Genomic DNA, 19,771 nt, shown 5'->3' with positions numbered 1-19,771 from the left:
ATGATTTCAGATTTTAAAAGAAGTAAAGAAGTTGAAATCTACCGTGGCCTTGAAAGAGGAGAGAAGCAAATATCTGTGAGTAGCCCAGTGCTGACCAGAATATGTAATCAGGTATAGTGGATTCCAAGGTTCAGGAAATTTGGGTCAAAAACTGGCATATACATTGTGTGATTGTTAGTATTTAATGCCGTAAAGTGAATTTTTAATATCTAAGAAGGGGTTCTTATATGAAGTGAAAGTCACTCAGTCGTGTCTGACTTTTTGCAACCCCTTGGACTGTATAGTCTGTGGAATTCTCCAGGCCACAATACTGGAGTGGGTAGCCTTTTCCTTCTCCAGGGGATCTTCCCAACCCAGGGATCAAACTCAGGTCTCCTGCATTGCAGGCAGATTCTTTACCAGATGAGCCACAGGGGAAGTCTATTATGAGGTGCTTCCCAAATTCAGTGAGTATTCCCAAATACTCTGGGATTCTGGAGAAACACTGTATAGCAGTCTTTTCATGATAGACTGGATGGTATACTTTCTCAGCACTTTTCCCAATTTAACTAATTTTTATTCATGAATTGCTTATCTGAAATTTTCTCTAAATATAATAAAAATCAGATATTTGATATAGAAATATAATAAGCAATTTTTCCAAAATAGATCATGGATGTCTATCTGGAACTGTTTTCCCCAGAAAGGTTGTAAATTAGAATGCTATTGATGAATGTTAAAGTCCACAGTAGTAGAAGATAGAGTACAACGTCTACTTCTAATGTCTCTGAAGTGTTGAAATATTGTCCAAGGCTTTACCCAAATCACCTAAATATGGTACTTCTAAGTTAAAAGTTTGGGAGTTATTTAGTTTTTAAAAGCCTTCCAAATATGACTTATCTATCAGGACAGTGCATTAAAAACTAATAAATAATGTTATGTATACTACATGGTTGATTAAAGTTCATTAATTCTTGCTCAGAATAATACATTTTGCTAATTTGGAGAAAAATATAACATTTTTAGTGACTATTACATGGCATACTGAAACTGGTATTGGAAGTCTTAGGGAAGATAACAGATTTTCAAATACTTTTAACATCATAAAGATATTTTATTAAAAATTGACACTTTATTTCAAGTATAAAGAATTATCATATAGGAAAATAAAAATAAAGCTAATGGGAGCAATCTTAGACATAATGTCTTAGAAATAATTAGAATTAATGAGTCACCTATATGAACTCTTATTCAGTAATCTCACCTGTTAGGAATATAGCTGTGTATCAAGAAGCAAGTTATGAAAATTGATCTGAGGAGAAAAAAGTCAGGGCCAGAAAATTCATAAAATAAGAATTCTTTAGTCACAAATTCACACCCAAATTATCCTTATTTTGCTAACAACACTAACTAGGGTTGTTGTTTGGTTTCTAGTTACTGAAACTGGTGTCAACATCTGAAAGAGTGGAAATTGCCAAAGGGGAATATATATTGATGGCAGTGAGAAGTGAATGGGTGGTCCAGACAATATTCTATTGAGTGAAATATGCAAAGGATGCAGTAGTCTGAGATGAATTTACTTAGATCCAAATAAATAAGAATAATTCATACTGATGATTACCCTTTTAAGTCATCAAAAAATGTTAATTATTTTCAGTGCAGTAGCTGAGAAATTAGTTTTCTGTCCTCAATTACTTTTTTTTTTTTTTTAAAGGAAAAAGGTGGGTAAGGCCTGGATCCTAAGAAGTTGTCAGACTCAACTGTCCAGAATGATCCAGTCTCTAAGGGTTTTAGTTTTTCCTCATCTTGGTCTTGAGAAACAAAAAAAAAAAAAAAACCACAAAAAACAAACAAACAAAAAAACCACCAAAAAAGAAAAAAAATCATTTTGACCTATAGGTGGCAATATTGGTATTATTCAAGTCAAGCACAAAAAGATGGGGTGAATAAAGGGGCATAATTTAATGACTCAGAAAAGATAATCAAATCTGAAATCCATTTTTGATGAGTATAAAATAACTTGAAAAATGAATGAAGTTTATCAAACTTCCTGGAATTGGCTCTTACTCATCAAATTCCTATTGAATTATAGATTTGAATTTGGGAAAAAGAAAACTTTTAAATATTTGTCCCATTGTTATTGTACTTTGAATGTATTTTGTTTACTCACAGTGGTTTGTTAAACTATGAACAAAACCAGTTTTTCATAACTGTATTCCTGTCACCTTTGTTTTCATTTAAGAATATTAAGGTATTAATAAAATCCAAATTATATTGCCCACTATACACAAATAGTAATTATGTTGGCAACTCTGTGGAGAACCATGGGACCACCCAGCAACTGGTCCCCAGAACACTCAGTGAGTTTCTGAAGTCCCTTGAGATAATGATTATGTGCATACTAGCTTAAAGGGTAAAAAGAATCCTCAGCACTCTAGTAACAATGTGTTTTAACTGTTTGAAAGTTAAGGTAGTACCTCTTAAAGTGTATAAATCCAAATACCAATTAGTTCAACATAAAAATCTTGTAGTGCCTCTCTTCTGATACTCCCCCTTGGGAACAAGTACTGGTTTCTGTTGAGAATCATTTGTATCCTCCATACTCCCCCTACAATTTACTTTCCTACAGTTTGGATATAAGTATTTTCCATTTTCTTATAAAATTATAATGTTTATTATGCAGCTGTTTTCTCTTCTTCACTCTAGAAACTCTGATATGCTTTGTCTCTCCAAGATAATCATTACAACCCTGAAGAAAATGAGTTTATGTTGATGAATAGAAACAAAGAGGTGTGTGTGTGTGCGCATGCAAGCATACGCCTGAGAGAGATATATACGAGTTCAATGGCATGGCATGAGAGAAAGGTTGACTAACAAACTTTGGAAATCTTTAAGTAACAAAAATAAGCAGTATGCGGTATCTCTCACCTTCTAGACCTGAAATATCCAATATGGTAGCCACATGTGGTGTTTTACATCAAAACTAAAATTCAGCTAAATTAAAGATTTAATTCCTCAACCACACAAGCCACATTTCCAGTGCCAAATATGTACACATAACAACTGTATTGCATGGTGCAGATAGAAAATGTCTTCATCATCACAGAAATTGGAGAGTGCTCCTCTATAAGTTCTATGGATGATGACCCTCCTATCTTTGCATTCCCCCTGTGTCTAAGGAAACCTTGTATGTCAGAGGCATTCAGAAAATACTTGTTGATTAAAGATACAAAAAGAAATTTTTGGAAAAAGGTAAAAAATATCAGAGGTTGTTTGGTTTTTTATTACAGAGATTATGTAATATTACATATATAATATATATAATGTACAGGTATATGCTGTCTGTCTTCTAGTCTGATCTATGGCTTCCTTTTCCCATTCTTTACAGAGTCAACATAGCAAAGTCTTTTCTCTGAAGTTGTACACTGCAAAGGGTCGACTTAGTCCCAACAATGTCTTTCTATGAACACTCCAAAGATTGACCTGGCATCTTTGTTCCATGCTGTACTCTTTAATTAATGTTAATTAATTCATTCCTTTTTGAATTTTCAATTTGCCTAGATGAGACATTATAAATTAGAAAATGTAACATATTCAGATTATAATTTAAAGGGCTCTCAGCTGATAGTTAAATTAGCTTGATTCAGGAAGGATAAACCAAAAGAATGAATTTTTAATGCTAATTTAAAGGACATTAGTTGCTTTGGGCAGAATGATTAAAATGCCACTGTTTGAAGCAGAAAAATTAGAATGCAACAGCAGTGGCAACCATAAATGATCAGTGGTTTTGTATCTGTGCGGAGATGGTAAGACCTTCCATCACCTGCCCACAGAACAGCTTGATGAGTTCTGAAGGGTTGTTTTGTCTGACCAGGAAATATAATGGGCAAATTGTGAATTTTCTTATCTTTTAGCATGGTTCCATCCATTTTTCTTTAAGAATGTATGAAACCAGGTAATACATCTCATTCTAACATGTTATTGAGGAATGTATCAGAGCACAGTAACATGTTAGAATGAGATGTACTTACCTGGCTTGATGCATTCATGAAAAGCAGCAGGGATTGATATCAGATTGTCCTATGTTCTAAACAATCACTTGTATAGCATTTGTTAGATGCCAGGTGCTGTCCTAAGCATTTTACAAATACTAATCATCATAACAATCTATTAGCTTTGTGCTATAATTACCAAAATTTATCAGAGAGAAAATTGAGGCAGAGAGATTTTAAGCAGTTTGTTCAAGGTCACATAGGTGGTAGGTGTCAGATCCCAGATTTGAACACAGACAGTGTGACTTCTCGAGAAGGAAATAGCAACCTACTCCAGTATTTTTGCCTGGAGAATCCCATGGATAGAGTAGCCTGGTGGGTTACAGTCCCTGGGGTCTCAGAAGAGTTGGACACCAACTTAGAGACTAAAACACAAGCAGTGTGACTTCAGTGATTGTCCTCTTAAATAGAAAATACTTCCAATGCAGATTATTAGCAGTAAAAGATGGGATCCACTGTTAGCAATCAATGTACTGTTACAATGTACTATTTGATTATCATCAAAGATGCTGAGACACTCGAGAACAGAGACATAATGAAATGTAAGAAGATGAAGACTGCTTACCCTATATTTAAAGATTCTCAAGAGGATCCACAAGATGTCTCTAATGCTGGCAAATAATTAGCAGAAAAACAAAGGCATAAAAAAGTAAAATTATTCCCTTTTCACTCAATTATTCAAAGATTGAAAAAAATACAATAAACCTGATATTGGTTTGAGTGCTTGTCATAATTGGACAAAAAAGACACTCCTTCCCCTTCACCCTACCCCCGACCCCCGCCATCCTCCCACACCCACCTCCTACTCAGCAAGAGCTTCTGGTCAGCTGGGGAAAAGGATTTATACAAAGGCAATTTTGCTGTAGCATGGGACCCTCAAAGAAAGAACATTGAATCAAGGACTAAAAGGCAAAAGAGTAGGGAGAGTTAACCCACTCATCCAGTGAGGAGTACAGGATAAGCAAATTCTCAGAGGAGGTAAGATTTGAACTCAGACTCGAAGATCTGTGAGACTGCAGGGTCTCCCAGTCTTGACCCTGTTGGCTTTTTGGATTGGGAGCTCTTATGTGGTGGAGGGCTGGCATGTGATTGTAGGATGTTTAGCAGCACTCTGGCCCACCTGCCGCCTGCTGGTATTACCTTTCTCCAAGCTATGGCAATTGTAAATTGCTGTTAGAGAAACTGGCCCAAGTGGAGAGCTACTGAGCTAGGAGCGTATGTCCTGGTAACTGTCTGAGAAGAGTAAAAAGGGAGAGACCACTTTGGGAACAAAGGCATGTAAATAAACAAACTGGATGTGTGAGGTGCAGGGTGGCAGTGAGTGGTTTTGCTGATGATGGAGGAGGAAAAAATGTGTGGTGGCCTGAAGAGAGCCTGTAGCAAACACAAGTGGGCAGGAGACATAACCGAAGGATACTGTGAATCATGGGTTTGAGTAGGGCTGCCTCGGCCGACTCTGGGGAACCAGTGCCAGTATACACACCAGTTAGGCGGTTGCAAATAGATCTTGATGACTCATTCTGAGCAGAAAGCCTGCATTCTTCAGAAAGGCAAGCTGGAGGCTTTCTAACCATTGTACACCTCTTTTCTGAAGGGAGCCAGTCATGGTTCAGCCTGGGAAGAGGACTGTGGAGTTCACCTCAGTCTTGAAGCCATGCCCACAGATGGCATTAGTCTGTGTGATGGAGTTTCTTCAGATTTTACAGCATTGGAGTAATTAGCCAGGCCACGTTGAGAACTAAAATTGTTGACGAATGAGCAGCCCTATTTGAGTAGATTTTCCAAGATAGTTGATGAAAATCCCATTTAGTGCTTCAGTATGCCTCTTTTGAACTTTATTGGTTATTTATTTATATTTATATTGCATTGCATTCTTAGAACAGAGAAAAACCTAATGTATTTCCCTTAATGATGTAAGGGGGTTGCCAGAATCACTGAGGTGGTGTCTCTAAAAATAATCTAATGTATTTCAGAGCCTTTGGCAGTTTAAATGGATCAGTTACTACAGCTGTATTTTTAAATTTTCTGTCTCATTATTATAGATGGATGCCAGATACAAATTTTCACAACATTCTCTTTTTGTTATTACCTTTTGCCATCATTAAACATTACTTTTTGATAATCTTTTTCTTATTTACTGATAAACATAACTAAAGTTTACTAGATTTATATGTAAAATAGTTGATAAATTCTGACAATAAACACAAACATTTATGTAGTGTTTACTATATATCAGGCTGTGTTCTCAGTTAAAAATTTTTTCTGTGGGAGGAGTGTTTGGATCTTAGTACGTGGAGTTTCTGCAACTTACTTTGTAGTTCATGTCTATGTTCTGAAGATTTAAGCTGCTAGCAGTTTAACATTCAACTTTGAATAAAAAGGATTCTGATAATACATATGATGTGACTCAGTAATTGCTAAACTCAGAAGCAGACTGTATTTTCAGTAATCTGGGACTCTTTTCAATAAAGGAGCAAGAAGTAGAGTGAGATTCTTCAAGAGGAAAATACCTTAGGCCTAAGACTTGTGCACACATTCCAGATTCATAACTTTTGAGTTCTTTAAAACAAGAAGCCACTTATATGCTCCCTTATCAAATGGCTAAAACCCACCTGCTCACAACACAGTCTCTGAATCCAGGCAGATCAAGAAATTCAAGGATCTGAAGAAAATGACAAGTGCTTCAGGATGATGTGTTCACAAGGCCTGGAAAGAAATGCTGGGGGGTTGCCCTCTCTTCCTGTGACACATCACAATTTCTGGTAGGAAATCAAGAAAGGAAACCAGGCAACCACGATGATTAGTCACAAGGAAGGAGACAGCAAGGTTTTAAAGCCAACAGCTGCAGAACAATGGGAACTGTGAAAGGCTATTTTTGTTTGGTTTCAGGAATGAATTGAACCTGGTGGAGCTGACAGTGTTTCTCTGCCTGCTCTCACTCTTCTCTTACTAAAAGTAGAAAGTTTCCATGCCAAAAAATAGTTATCTTTTCCTGCTTCAAAGTGATTAAAATGCCACTCTGCTCTTTCATCTTCATGTTTATCTCAAAATGAACTTCTTATGAACATAAAAATATTCAAACGTACAAAAATGACAAGTATCTGTTATTGTGTTTCCACTGCTGCTGTTTTGCTGCTGTTTAAAAGGCTGGGATTTGGAATCCTAAACATGGAATTATAATGTCTTGGGGACCTCCCTTGGCAATAGATATGGAAAGAAATAGCCAAAGGCCTTCACTAGCAGATGGCTTATGTAGCGGGCTCTCATGCTTTTTTTGTTGTTTTTGTTTTGTTTTTAATTCCAGATGGCACCATAACAAAAATAAAAACCCACCTAAGAAAGACATGATTACTCCCTAAGTTTTTTCCAGTGCATTCCAAACTGCCCCAAACTGCAGATGGAGTCTTTACAATATCAAATCAGAAAATAAAACTTTGTACAGAATTGCAAAACTCACAAAAAACTGCTGCCAATTTATTGGCCTTGGACAAACCGTTTCTGGGTTAGGCAGTATCTTCCCAATCACCAGTGGTTCTTCAGAGCAGACCTGACTTAAGGAGATCAAATACATTTTCATAATGTTAAACCAGCTTTTTGAGCTGAAAGTTTCAAAGCAGCCATCAGGTGGGCACAGATTCGATAGAAGGGTACTGAAAAGATTTTGATAGGCATCTACTACTAATTCAGTTAGTGCTATGGAGAAGATAGGAAACTTCACACACATTCTCTTGGAGGAAAGGTTGTCTCAGAATTCCAGAGAGGTGGATACAACTAGAACAATTTTATGTCATTGGCAGGAGCCATGCCATGGCAGAGGGAGAAAAACATGAACAAGCAAGAGTACAAATAAGTTCCATGGGATGAAGGAGTTTGGGAAAAGAGATGTGGACAGGAGGAAGGGATGAGCAGAAAGAGTTCCTATAAATTGCTTCTGACTCTTGAGTATTCTTCAGCTCTTCTCTGCTTCTTAACTTTTCTAACATCTCTGAGATTTGAATGACTTGTTTTGAACCCCTTCTTCTAACCTACCACCATAGGCACAAAAATCATGACTTTTCTAGTAGACATTCACTGCTTTTGTCACTCTGAATTGAATTCATTCTACTTTTTTCTGGTTAATTTTCTCCCCTGTGGGCCTACTATATTTTTCTACTGGATGCAATCAAATGTTAAAACGTGCAATCCATATTGTTTCTTTGGATTTTACTTTTAAGCAGAGCATCAAGAATGCTTTGGGAGATTGGGATTGACATCTACACACTGCTATATTTTAAAAAATGGATAACTGATAAAAATCCCCTTTATAACACAGGGAACTCTACTCGAAGTTATGTGGCAGCCAGGATGGGAGAGGAATTTAGGGGAGAATTTATACATGTCTATGGCTGAGTCATTTTGCTATGTACCTCAAACTATCATAACATTATTAATCAGCTGTACTCCAATATAAAATAAAAAGTTTAAAATTTAATTTGCAACTAAAGCATTAAGTTTGCAGTATAAATTAAACTGTTCAAAGTGAAAAAAAAAAATGCTTCAAAAAGTTAGAGCTCATTCTCCTCAAGAGTAGCATCTGAAAAGGCTTTTCATCAGTTCCTGCATCTTAGGCTTCCCTGAGCTGACTTTTATCCTTCCATAGCCGGTTCTTTACTTTTGTTCAGATTCTGTGAGCTATTCTAGTACATTCCCTTTCTATTTGCCAATTTTTGCTGTGATCATTTAGATTGCATTGTCTTCCTAGATGACCACTTATACAACCACAGTATAAGTAGATTTACTTGAAATATTCTGACCTCAGGCTGATATACACAGTGTCAATTTGCAGTGGTTTATGTAGAAAAGACAGAGAAGGAAGGAGGGAGGGAAGTGGAGGGGGAGAGGGAAAGAGATAGAAAAGGAGAAAAAGCATAGTACTAAGATTAGGAAGCCAGTTATTGTAGGACCAGAGAGGCTTAGATTCAATAAATGACATATTGTACCATTTCTGATACATAAACTGTTCCCATTTTATTACTTATTTTGTTTAGTAGTTATCTACAGACCAAGACCTGCATAACAACCTGAAAGAAGTCACTCCATCATTCCACAGACCAGTAGAGTTTATCTGGATAGACAGTCAGAGGCAAAATCTTCAAATTTATGTGATTTGCCAATTGTAAATAATTTAATATTTAGCTTTTCTGAGAAAAGCAATAGTGAGCTTGGTCTATTTAAACCATTTTCTCCCTTTTAAAATGCTACTTATACTTTTTCAAATTATAGTACATATCTTTTTATTTTATATCCTTTAACTGTTTTTATCTTAAATGCATCTTAATTATATTAAAATGTTACCACCTGCCATTTTTCTGCTATTTTCCTATCATATTTTAGTTAGTTGGGTCTTTTCTAGTAATTGTATTCTTAAGAGAGGCTTGTATGAATGATGCTCTATGAGCTTGTGCAGATATGTTTGAAAAAATAACGTTTTTCTATAGCTTTATACTTAAGGGACTGTCTGGCTAGGTATAAAAAGCTTGGCTCATAGTTTCTTTCCCTGCAAGTGTTTCTTTACTATCTTCGGGTAGAAAATTGCCAAGGGAAGTCTGAAATAAGCTTTATTTTCTTTCACTTAAACCTTTTCCCTGCTGCCCAAAGATTCTTTATCTTTAAACTTTTCTTTGTAATTTTTTTTTAAATTCTGTTTCAGTATTGATGATTCTGTGTTATAGTGTTCCCCTTTTCTGGGTGATTTCTTCCTCTTTAGGAGGTAGAAGATACAAGTCCTTTAAGGACTTCCTTGATAGCTCACTTGGTAAAGAATTTGCCTGCAATGCAGGAGACCCTGGTTTGATTCCTAGGTCAGGAATATCTACTGGAGAAGGGATAGGCTACCCACTCCAGTATTCTTGGGCTTCCCTTGTGGCTCAGCTGGTAGAGAATCCACCTGCCATGTGGGAGACCTGGGTTGGGAAGATCCCCTGGAGAAGGGAATGGTTACCCACTCCAGTATTCTGGCCTGTAGAATTCCATGGACTGTTATAGTCATGGGGTCACAAAGAGTCAGACACGACTTAGTGACTTTCACTTTTCACTTTCACAATTTCTTTATTTAAGAAAGTTTTCTTGAATTATTTTAAAATATCCATTCTCTTCCATTATTTTGCTTTTCTTTGGGGTTCCAATTCTGTGAATATTGTATGTATTTTTTTCTGTCTTTTATGTATCATATTCTCTTCAGTCCTTTTCATATCTTTATTTCTGTTCATTTTAATTTCATTTCATTTTCTCATATGCATCTCTTATTTTGCTTTCTTTGGTGTTACTATATCTCATGATCTTGTAGTTTTGTTTCCAAAATAATTCTTTTTCTTCCATTCCCCCCCTCCAATTTTATCAGTTTTTCACTTTATCACCATATGTCTAGACATGCAGCTTTTCTTCTCCAGGCATATCATCCTGAACACTTGTATTTCCTTCATGGCTGTAAATACTTCTTTAATCAAAAGGTTGTGTTGTGATTTTATTTTTTTGAGGCAACATTTTTTACTAGGGAATTTTCTTTCAGAATAAAGCATTCTCTGTTTTTATAGCATCTTTGAGAAGCTTGTATTAATTTCCTAGGGCTGCCATAAAAAAGTACCACAAAGTAGATGGCTTAAAATAACAGAAGTTTATTGTCTCATAGTTCTGGAGACTAGAAGTCCAAAATCAAAATATCAGATTGGCCATGTTCCCTCTGGAAACTGTAGATAAGAATCCGTAGCTTTTAGTGGTTTGCTGGGAATCTTTAATATCTCTTGATTTACAGCTGCAATACTTCAATCTTGGCCTCCATCATCACAGGGCATTCTCTTTTTGTGTCTCTGTGTCTCTTCTTATAAGGACACAAGTCATATTGCACTGAGTGCACCTCACTCCAATATAACCTCATCTTAACATCTTAATTGCATCTGCAGAAAGGTCATATTTGGAGGTAGTAGTGGTTAGCATTTCAACTTATCTTTTTGGGAGACACAGTTCAACCTGAAGCAGGGTGCTGGTTTATTTTGTTACTGTTGTTTTTACTTAGGTTTGAATGAATTGAATTTTTCAAAAAGGTATTATCTGTACAGTTTAATTGAGGTGTAGGTAGGAATTATCCAAGAGTGTGGGGCTAAAGAGTTGGAATATTTGATTAAACATGATCCCTCTGTGCAGCCATGCATCTGCTTTTCAGACCTAGCCTGAGACCATGAATCCTTCACTGAACTCTGCTACCAAGAGCACAGGCCCTTTCTTCCGAAGTGTCCTCTTCTCTTTGAAAGATAGTGCTTTTTTAGATCTGCCACTGACAGGATCCCTGGGGACTTTCATTACCTTAAGTTACAGCAGCCCCAGTAATTGTGCCTCATTGGAAATCTACCTTATTGCAGTAGTTCCTATTTGAGAGGGGGCTTTCCTCTCTAGAAGTTAATGTTTGCTGTTCATTTCGAGATCTGGCCCAGTGAGTCCACCTTTATCCTCTCTTTTTTACCTCATGCTGCTATAGTTTTCCTTGCAGATTTTGCTGATTTTATTTGCTTTTGCCCACAGATACAATTTGGAGTTTTTAAATATTCTCTCCCCTAGTTTCATTGAAGAGGCAGCTTGTAGACTTTTCTGCCCTACACTCTTTATGTGTCTCTTTTCTCTCCTAGAAGAGGAGAAAGTAGATTTGGGACTAAACTGCTATCAAGTTCTTGCTGGATCAAGGAACTCTTGAACTGCTTCCTACCAAGAGAAGCGTAAGTGAGCAACATGGATTCTTCTTTTTCCTTCCTTGTGCTCCTTCTCTCCACTTTCTTCTTCTATTTTTTTTCTTTTTGAAAAATGAAGTATTGAGCTTGGATCTGAGTTTAGTTGCTTTAGATTCGCACTGGCCAATAAAAATTTTTGCAATAAAGGGAATGCTCTTTATCTATGCTTTCCAATATGGTAGCCACTGGCCACACAAGGCTACTGAGCACTTAAAATGTGGCTAGTGTCCCTAAGAAATTGAATTCTTAATTTAATTTAATAAAACAAATATAAATGGCCACGTACAGTTCATGGTTATCCTATAGATCAATGCAGTTTTAGATGATGGGTGGAGGGAAGTAGAAGCTAGAAGGAGAGGATCAAGGAATAAAAAGCAGAGAAGACATAGTGATGCATGGATGATGGAATAAGAATGAAGTAAAGATAAAGAAGAAAGAGGAATAAAGATGTCTAGGTGGGATATATTGGGTGATTTTATATAACATGTGATGTAAAATAGCTAACTTGCTTTTCAAACAAAACGTAAAATTTCTTGTAAAAAGCTTTGATATATTTACTTTAGGCTGTGCCATGTCTTCGATGCTGCCCACAGGCTTTCTCTAGGGCTGGTGTGTGGGTTTCTCATGGCGGTGGCTTCTCTTGTGTGGAGCGCAGGCTCTAGGCATGTGGGACTCAGTAGCTGTGGTGCCTGGGATTATTTGCCCCATGGCATTTTGAATCTTCCTGGAATAGGGATCAAACCCCTTTCCCCTTCACTGGTAGGCTGATTCCTAACCACTGGACACCAGGGAAGTCCAAAAGTAAAATTTCTTATTCTTACTAATACATTTGGGAAACTACTCTCTTTTTTTTTTCCCCCATTTATCTTTATTAGTTGGAGGCTAATTACTTTACAATATTGTAGTGTTTTTTGCCATACATTGACATGAATCAGCCATGGATTTACATATGTTCCCTATCCCGATCTCCCCTCCTGCCTCCCTCTCCATCCCATCCCTCTGAGTCTTCCCAGTGCACCAGCCCTGAGCACTTGTCTCATGCATCCAACCTGGGCTGGTAATCCGCTTCACCCTTGATAGTATACTTGTTTCAATGCTGTTCTCTCAGAACATCCCACCCTCGCCTTCTCCCACAGAGTCCAAAAGTCTGTTCTGTACATCTGTGTCTCTTTTTCTGTTTTGCATATAGGGTTACTGTTACCATCTTTTTAAATTCCATATATATGTGTTAGTATACTGTATTGGTCTTTCTCTTTCTGGCTTACTTCACTCTGTATAATGGGCTCCAGTTTCATCCATCTCATTAGAACTGATTCAAATGAATTCTTTTTAATGGCTGAGTAATATTCCATGGTGTATATGTACCACAGCTTCCTTATCCATTTGTCTGCTGATGGGCATCTAGGTTGCTTCCATGTCCTGGCTATTATAAACAGTGCTGTGATGAACATTGGGTGCACGTGTCTCTTTCAGATCTGGTTTCCTCGGTGTGTATGCCCAGAAGTGGGATTGCTGGGTCATATGGCAGTTCTATTTCCAGTTTTTTAAGAAATCTCCACACTGTTCTCCATAGTGGCTGTACTAGTTTGCATTCCCACCAACAGTGTAAGAGGGTTTCCCTTTTCTCCACACCCTCTCCAGCATTTATTGCTTGTAGACTTTTGGATAGCAGCCATCCTGACTGTCGTGTAATGTGGTACCTCATTGTGGTTTTGATTTGCATTTCTCTGATATGAGTGATGTTGCACATCTTTTCATGTGTTTGTGTATGTCTTCTTTGGAGAAATGTCTGTTTAGTTCTCTTGGCCATTTTTTTTGATTGGGTCATTTATTTTTCTGGATGAAGCTGTAAGGATTGCTTGTATATTTTGAATAATTCCTTTGTCTGTTGCTTCGTTTGCTATTATTTTCTGCCATTCTGAAGGCTGTCTTTTCACCTTGCTTATAGTTTCCTTTGTTGTGCAAAAGCTTTTAAGTTTCATTAGGTCCCATTTGTTTAGTTTTGCTTTTATTTCCAATATTCTGGGAGGTGGGTCATAGAGGATCTTGCTATGATTTATGTCAGAGAGAGAGTGTTTTGCCTATGTTCTCCTCTAGGAGTTTTCTAGTTTCTGGTCTTACACTTAGATCTTTAATCCATTTTGAGTTTATTTTTGTGTATGGTGTTAGAAAGTGTTCTAGTTTCATTCTTTTACAAGTGGTGGACCAGTTTTCCCAGCATCACTTGTTAAAGAGGTTGTATTTTTTCCATTGTATATTCTTGCCTTCTTTGTCAAAGATAAGGTGTCCATAGGTTCGTGGATTTATCTCTGGGCTTTCTTTCTGTTCCATTGATCTATATTTCTGTCTTTGTGCTAGTACCATGCTGTTTTGATGACTGTAGCTTTGTAGTAAAGCCTGAAGTCAGGCAGGTTGATTCCTCCAGTTTCATTCCTCTTTCTCAATATTGCTTTGGTTATTCGAGGTTTTTTGTACTTCCATACAAATTGTGAAATTCTTTGGTCTAGTTCTGTGAAAAATACCGTTGGTAGCTTGATAGGGATTGCATTGAATCTATAGATTGCTTTGGGTAGTATACTCATTTTCACAATATTGATTCTTCCAATTCATGAACACGGTATATTTTTCCATCTATTTGTGTCCTCTTTGATTTCTTTCATCAGTGTTTTATAGTTTTCTATGTATAGGTCTTTTGTTTCTTTAGGTAGATATACTCCTAAGTATTTTACTCTTTTTGTTGCAATGGTGAATGGTATTGTTTCCTTAATTTCTCTTTCTGTTTTCTCATTGTTAGTGTAAAGGAAAATACCTCAACATAATAAAAGCTATATGTGACAAACCCATAGCAAACATTATCCTCAGTGGTGAAAAATTGAAAGTATTTCCCCTAAAATCAGGAATAAGACAAGGGTGCCCACTCTCACCACTACTATTCATCATAGTTTTGGAAGTTTTGGCCACAGAAATCAGAGCAGAAAAAGAAATAAAAGGAATCCAGATAGGAAAAGAAGAAGTGAAACTCTCAATGTTTGCAGATGACATGATCCTCTACATAGAAAACCCTAAAGACTCTACCAGAAAATTACTAGAGCTAATCAATGAATATAGTAAAGTTACAGGATATAAAATCAACACACAGAAATCCCTTGCATTCCTATACACTAACAATGAGAAAACAGAAACTACTTTGTTTTGAAGAATGAAGAGAAATGCTGACTTATGCTCCAAAGTTGCTGTGAGGTTGTGCATTTGGGTCTAGTCACATTGAGATGACAGTATTCCTGATTGCAGTTATGAAAATCTTATTATTTCCTAGGGAATAGAATGTGTACCCTCTATTGACTGTGTGGATCACCACAAACTGTGGAAAATTCTTAGATGGGAACAACATACCACCTGACCTGCCTCTTGAGAAATCTGCATGCAGGTCAGGAAGCAACAGTTAGAACTGGACATGGAACAGCAGACTGGTTCCAAATGGGAAAAGGAGTATGTCAAGGCTGTATATTGTCACCCTACCTATTTAACTTAGATGCAGAGTACATCATGAGAAATGCTGGGCTGGAGGAAGCACAAGCTGGAATCAAGATTGCTGGGAGAAATATCAATAACCTCAGATATGCAGATGACACCACCCTTATGGCAAAACATGAAGAAGAACTAAAGAGTCTCTTGATGAAAGGGGAGAGTGAAAATGTTGGCTTAAAGCTCAACTTTCAGAAAACTCAGATCATGGCATCTGGTCCCATCAATTCATGGCAAATAGATGGGAAAACAGTGGAAACCATGACAGACGTTACTGTTTTGGGCTCCAAAATCACTGCAGATGGTTACTGCAGCCATGAAATTAAAAGATGCTTACTCCTTGGAAGCAAAGTTATGACCAACCTAGACAGCATATTAAAAAGAAGAGACATTACTTTGCCAACAAAGCTGCATCTAGTCAAAGCCATGGTTTTTCCAGTAGTCATTTATGGATATGATAGTTGGAGTATAAAGAAAGCTGAGTGCTGATGAATTGATGCTTTTAAACTGTGATGTTGGTGAAGATTCTAGAGAGTCCCTTGGACTGCAAGGAGATCCAGCCAGTCCATCCTAAAGGAAATCAGTCCTGAATATTCATTGGAAGGACTGATGTTGAAGCTGAAACTCCAATACTTTGGCCACCTGATGTGAAGCACTGTCTCATTGGAAAAGACCCTGATGCTGGGAAAGGTTAAAGGCAGGAGGAGAAGGGGACGACAGAGGATGAGATGGTTGGATGGCATCACTGACTCGATGGACATGAGTTTGAGTAAACTCTAGGAGTTAGTGATGGACAGGGAAGCCTGACGTGCTACAGTCCATGGGGTTGCAGAGTAGGACATGACTGAGCAACTGAACTGCACTGAAGTGAAAGTGCTTACAAATGGGGAGACATATATTGCCCACTAAATTGAAGTTTCCAGAGTTTGGGTAAGGGTGTGAGCCAGGAAGATACACATCTGTAAAAGGGGCTTAAGGTCTTTTGTACTATTCGACACAAGAATTACCTTACCTGAAAGAAATAGAGATTAGAATATAATGGTTATCTCCTCCAGCATGGAAGCCTGGGAAGTAAATCTTTTCACAAGACAGGTATTTCCATCATTGTTACTTGAGCATTTTAGATATTGAACTAATATTAAAAATTCTATAGTTAGCATAGTAATTACATGATGATTTTTTCTCCCGTTTCTGGCCATTGGTAAGTGGGGGTCATCTCATGGTAGTGAGTGATGAGTTTCATCAGCAAATCAAACTTTTAAAAACAAATTCTCTGAAATATATAATTACAAGTGTAACCAGCACCCATACTAAATACCTACCAAATACAATGTGTTACTACCACTGACCCAAGAATACCATGATCCCGTTCATTAAATCTTGAAAAATCATATAGTTCCTGCTGGTTTTTTTATATGCTAATATTCACTTTTTAAAGTACTTTCAGTATCAGCTCATACAATCATTTGTTGCTAAGAACAAATGACCCCAATGAAAAATGTGTTATACAAATAAGCCATCACAGCTTTGGTTTACTCTAGATTGACATTGTACTTGCGCTACTGTTCACACTGGCAAAGAAAATCATATACATATCAAAGTAATCCCCTATTGTCTAACACTGGAATGCAATTCAATTGTTCGCTTTTTAAAATCATATACTAGTCATATAATAACATAAATACCTGGATCAAAACATAAAAGAATTTTTATGACCCTTGGGCTGTTTTCACCAGTACTTAACATATTTTGAAATATTTTGCTCACCCCTGATGTACTGATGGTCCTATCTTGTTTCTATGGCAATTCCTTCAGTCATTATAGCTTCAAGATTTCTGAAATAAAATAAATCTATCTGTTCACATTGTGGCTCAGTGGTAAAGAATCTGCCTGCAATGCAGGAGACCTAGGTTTGATCCCTGGGTTGGAATGATCCCCTGGAGAAGGAAATGGCAACCTAGTTCCATGGAGAATTCCATGGACACAAGAGCCTGGCAGACTATAGTTCATAGGGTCCCAAAGAGCTGAACACGACTGAGTGACTAACACACACACACACACACACACATCTGTTCACACTAGAGAAGTACAGAAGAAAAATGACTATTATAAACTATTGTCAACCTCAAGACCCTGAGTTACCCACAGATAAACCCAAGTGGACTTCATCAACTATATATGATTAGCAAGAATCATTCAGCCAGTAAGCTGAAATTCCACACTTAACTGTTTTAGCAGGAAGATTTGTCAGTGACAAAAAGTCTTTTCAGCAGCACCAAATTGTGAAACAGATTATGGACCAAATTTTACGTCAGTTTCAGTCAGGGTAATGGTTTTAAAGACCTCTTAATCCTATTTGATAAACTGGTTCCAAGTGTTTTTTATCCAGTTAAACTATACTAAAATCTATTACTCTGGAACTTGTAACCAGCTGAGTTTATGTATTACAAATCCCCAGGAATAAGAAGCCCAAGACCCATTAGCTGAAGATGTAAACAAATAGGTGATATATGTCATGCAATGAGGATTAGACCTCATCCTTCAAATAAATTGATAGTTAATAATACTGCCCAATTTTGGCATAAAATATAAGCTCATTATTTCAGACACGATTGATTTGGATTTTTAAAATGATTTATTTTGTATCTGAACCATGATCTATTTTTTCATGTTCTGAGAGGTAAATGATCACTAAACAAAAATAGGAAATTATCACGACCTATTTCATAACTGTTTAAAACATAGTAAAGGAAGTGGTTTAAAAAATAATGCAGAAATTGCAATCAACCTTTACCTTTATCAAAACAGGTCCAACATGCCTCTGCAAGCAAGGTATGTCTTATATTCTTTTCCAGATCCATAACTTTGACATTTGTCAGTTTACTGGCCTCTGACCCTCAGTCACTTCCTGCTTTTGTCACTTCTAATTACTGCCCATTTTGCTCCCTGATAAGCTTATTAAAAGCTGGGCTTGCTCTCACCATCTTCACTTCCTATTCATTCCCTGGCTCACTGTAATGTACTTTTATCATCTTCCATTTTTTTTCTATTAGGTCACAAATGATATTGACATAGTCAGAAATCAGTGTATGCATTCAAGACTTTATTATTGGTCCTCTCTACTCAGATATGCACAACCTCAGATATGCAGATGACACCACCCTTATGGCAGAAAACGAAGAAGAACTAAAGAGCCTCTTGATGAAAGTGAAAGAGGAGAGTTAAAAAGTTGGTTTAAAACTCAACATTCAGAAAACTATGATCATGGCATCTGGTCCCATCACTTCATGGCAAAAAGATGGGAAAACAGTGGAAACAGTGATGGATTTTATTTTCTTGGGCTACAAAATCACTGCAGATAGTGACTGCAGCCATGAAATTAAAAGACGCTTGCTCCTTGTAAGAAAAGTTATGGCCAGCCTTGTAAGAAAAGTATTAAAAACAGAGACATTACTTTGCCAAAAAAGTTCGTCTAGTCAAAGCCATGGTTTTTCCAGTAGTCATGTATGGATGTGAGAGTTGGACTATAAAGAAAGCTGAGCGCCGAAAAATTGATGCTTTGAACTGTGGTGTTGGAGAAAACTCTAGAGAGTCCCTTGGACTGCAAGGAGATCCAACCAGTCCATCCTAAAGGAAATCAGTCCTGAATATTCATTGGAAGGACGGATGCTGAAGCTGAAACTCCAATACTTTGGCCACCTGATGCGAAGAACTGACTCATTGGAAAAGACCCTGATGCTGGGCAAGGTTGAAGGCAGGAGGACAAGTGGACAACAGAGGATGAGATGGTTGGATGGCATCACTGACTCGATGGACATGAGTTTGAGTAAACTCTGGGAGTTGGTGATGGACAGGGAGGCCTGACGTGCTACAGTCCATGGGGTCGCAAAGAATCGGACACGACTGAGCAACTGAACTGAACTGAACTGTATCTCACGCAGCTGACCGGTCGATCTCTATAAACTTTTAGCTTTCATGAGCTGTCATTCTTCCACTTAGATCCCTCAGTAAATTCTCACTCACTCTCTATAGAGAAGTCCAAATTTATTAGCCTGACTTAGAAACAGCCTTCATATTCAAGATCTTGATTACCTCTTCAATTTCATCTTTGGCCTTCCTTCTAACATTCCTCTATCCCTTCCCAGCATTCAGTTAACCACTAAACTGAAGTCATGATGAGTCTTTTCTGATTTAGTGAACTTAGCATGTCCTTTCTTGACTACTTACCCTTCCCAGAACACACTTTCCTTAACCCTCGTTAACTCACATTTCTTTAACCCTCAGCTTACCCATCATTTCTTGCAGAAAGTCTTCTCTGATATCCACATCCTAGTTAGTGGCTCTCTCTATGTACTTCTGTAGGGCCAGGCATTTCCTGTAACCATAGCCATTGTTATAATGTACTGTGATTGCTTCTTCAATTTCCTTGGCAAGTTTTTATGGTACCAAAGAAGAATA

The sequence above is a fragment of the Cervus canadensis genome, chromosome 19 (genome assembly GCF_019320065.1).
Source record: "Cervus canadensis isolate Bull #8, Minnesota chromosome 19, ASM1932006v1, whole genome shotgun sequence".
NCBI lineage: Eukaryota > Metazoa > Chordata > Mammalia > Artiodactyla > Cervidae > Cervus > Cervus canadensis.
This window is presented reverse-complemented; position numbering follows the sequence as displayed.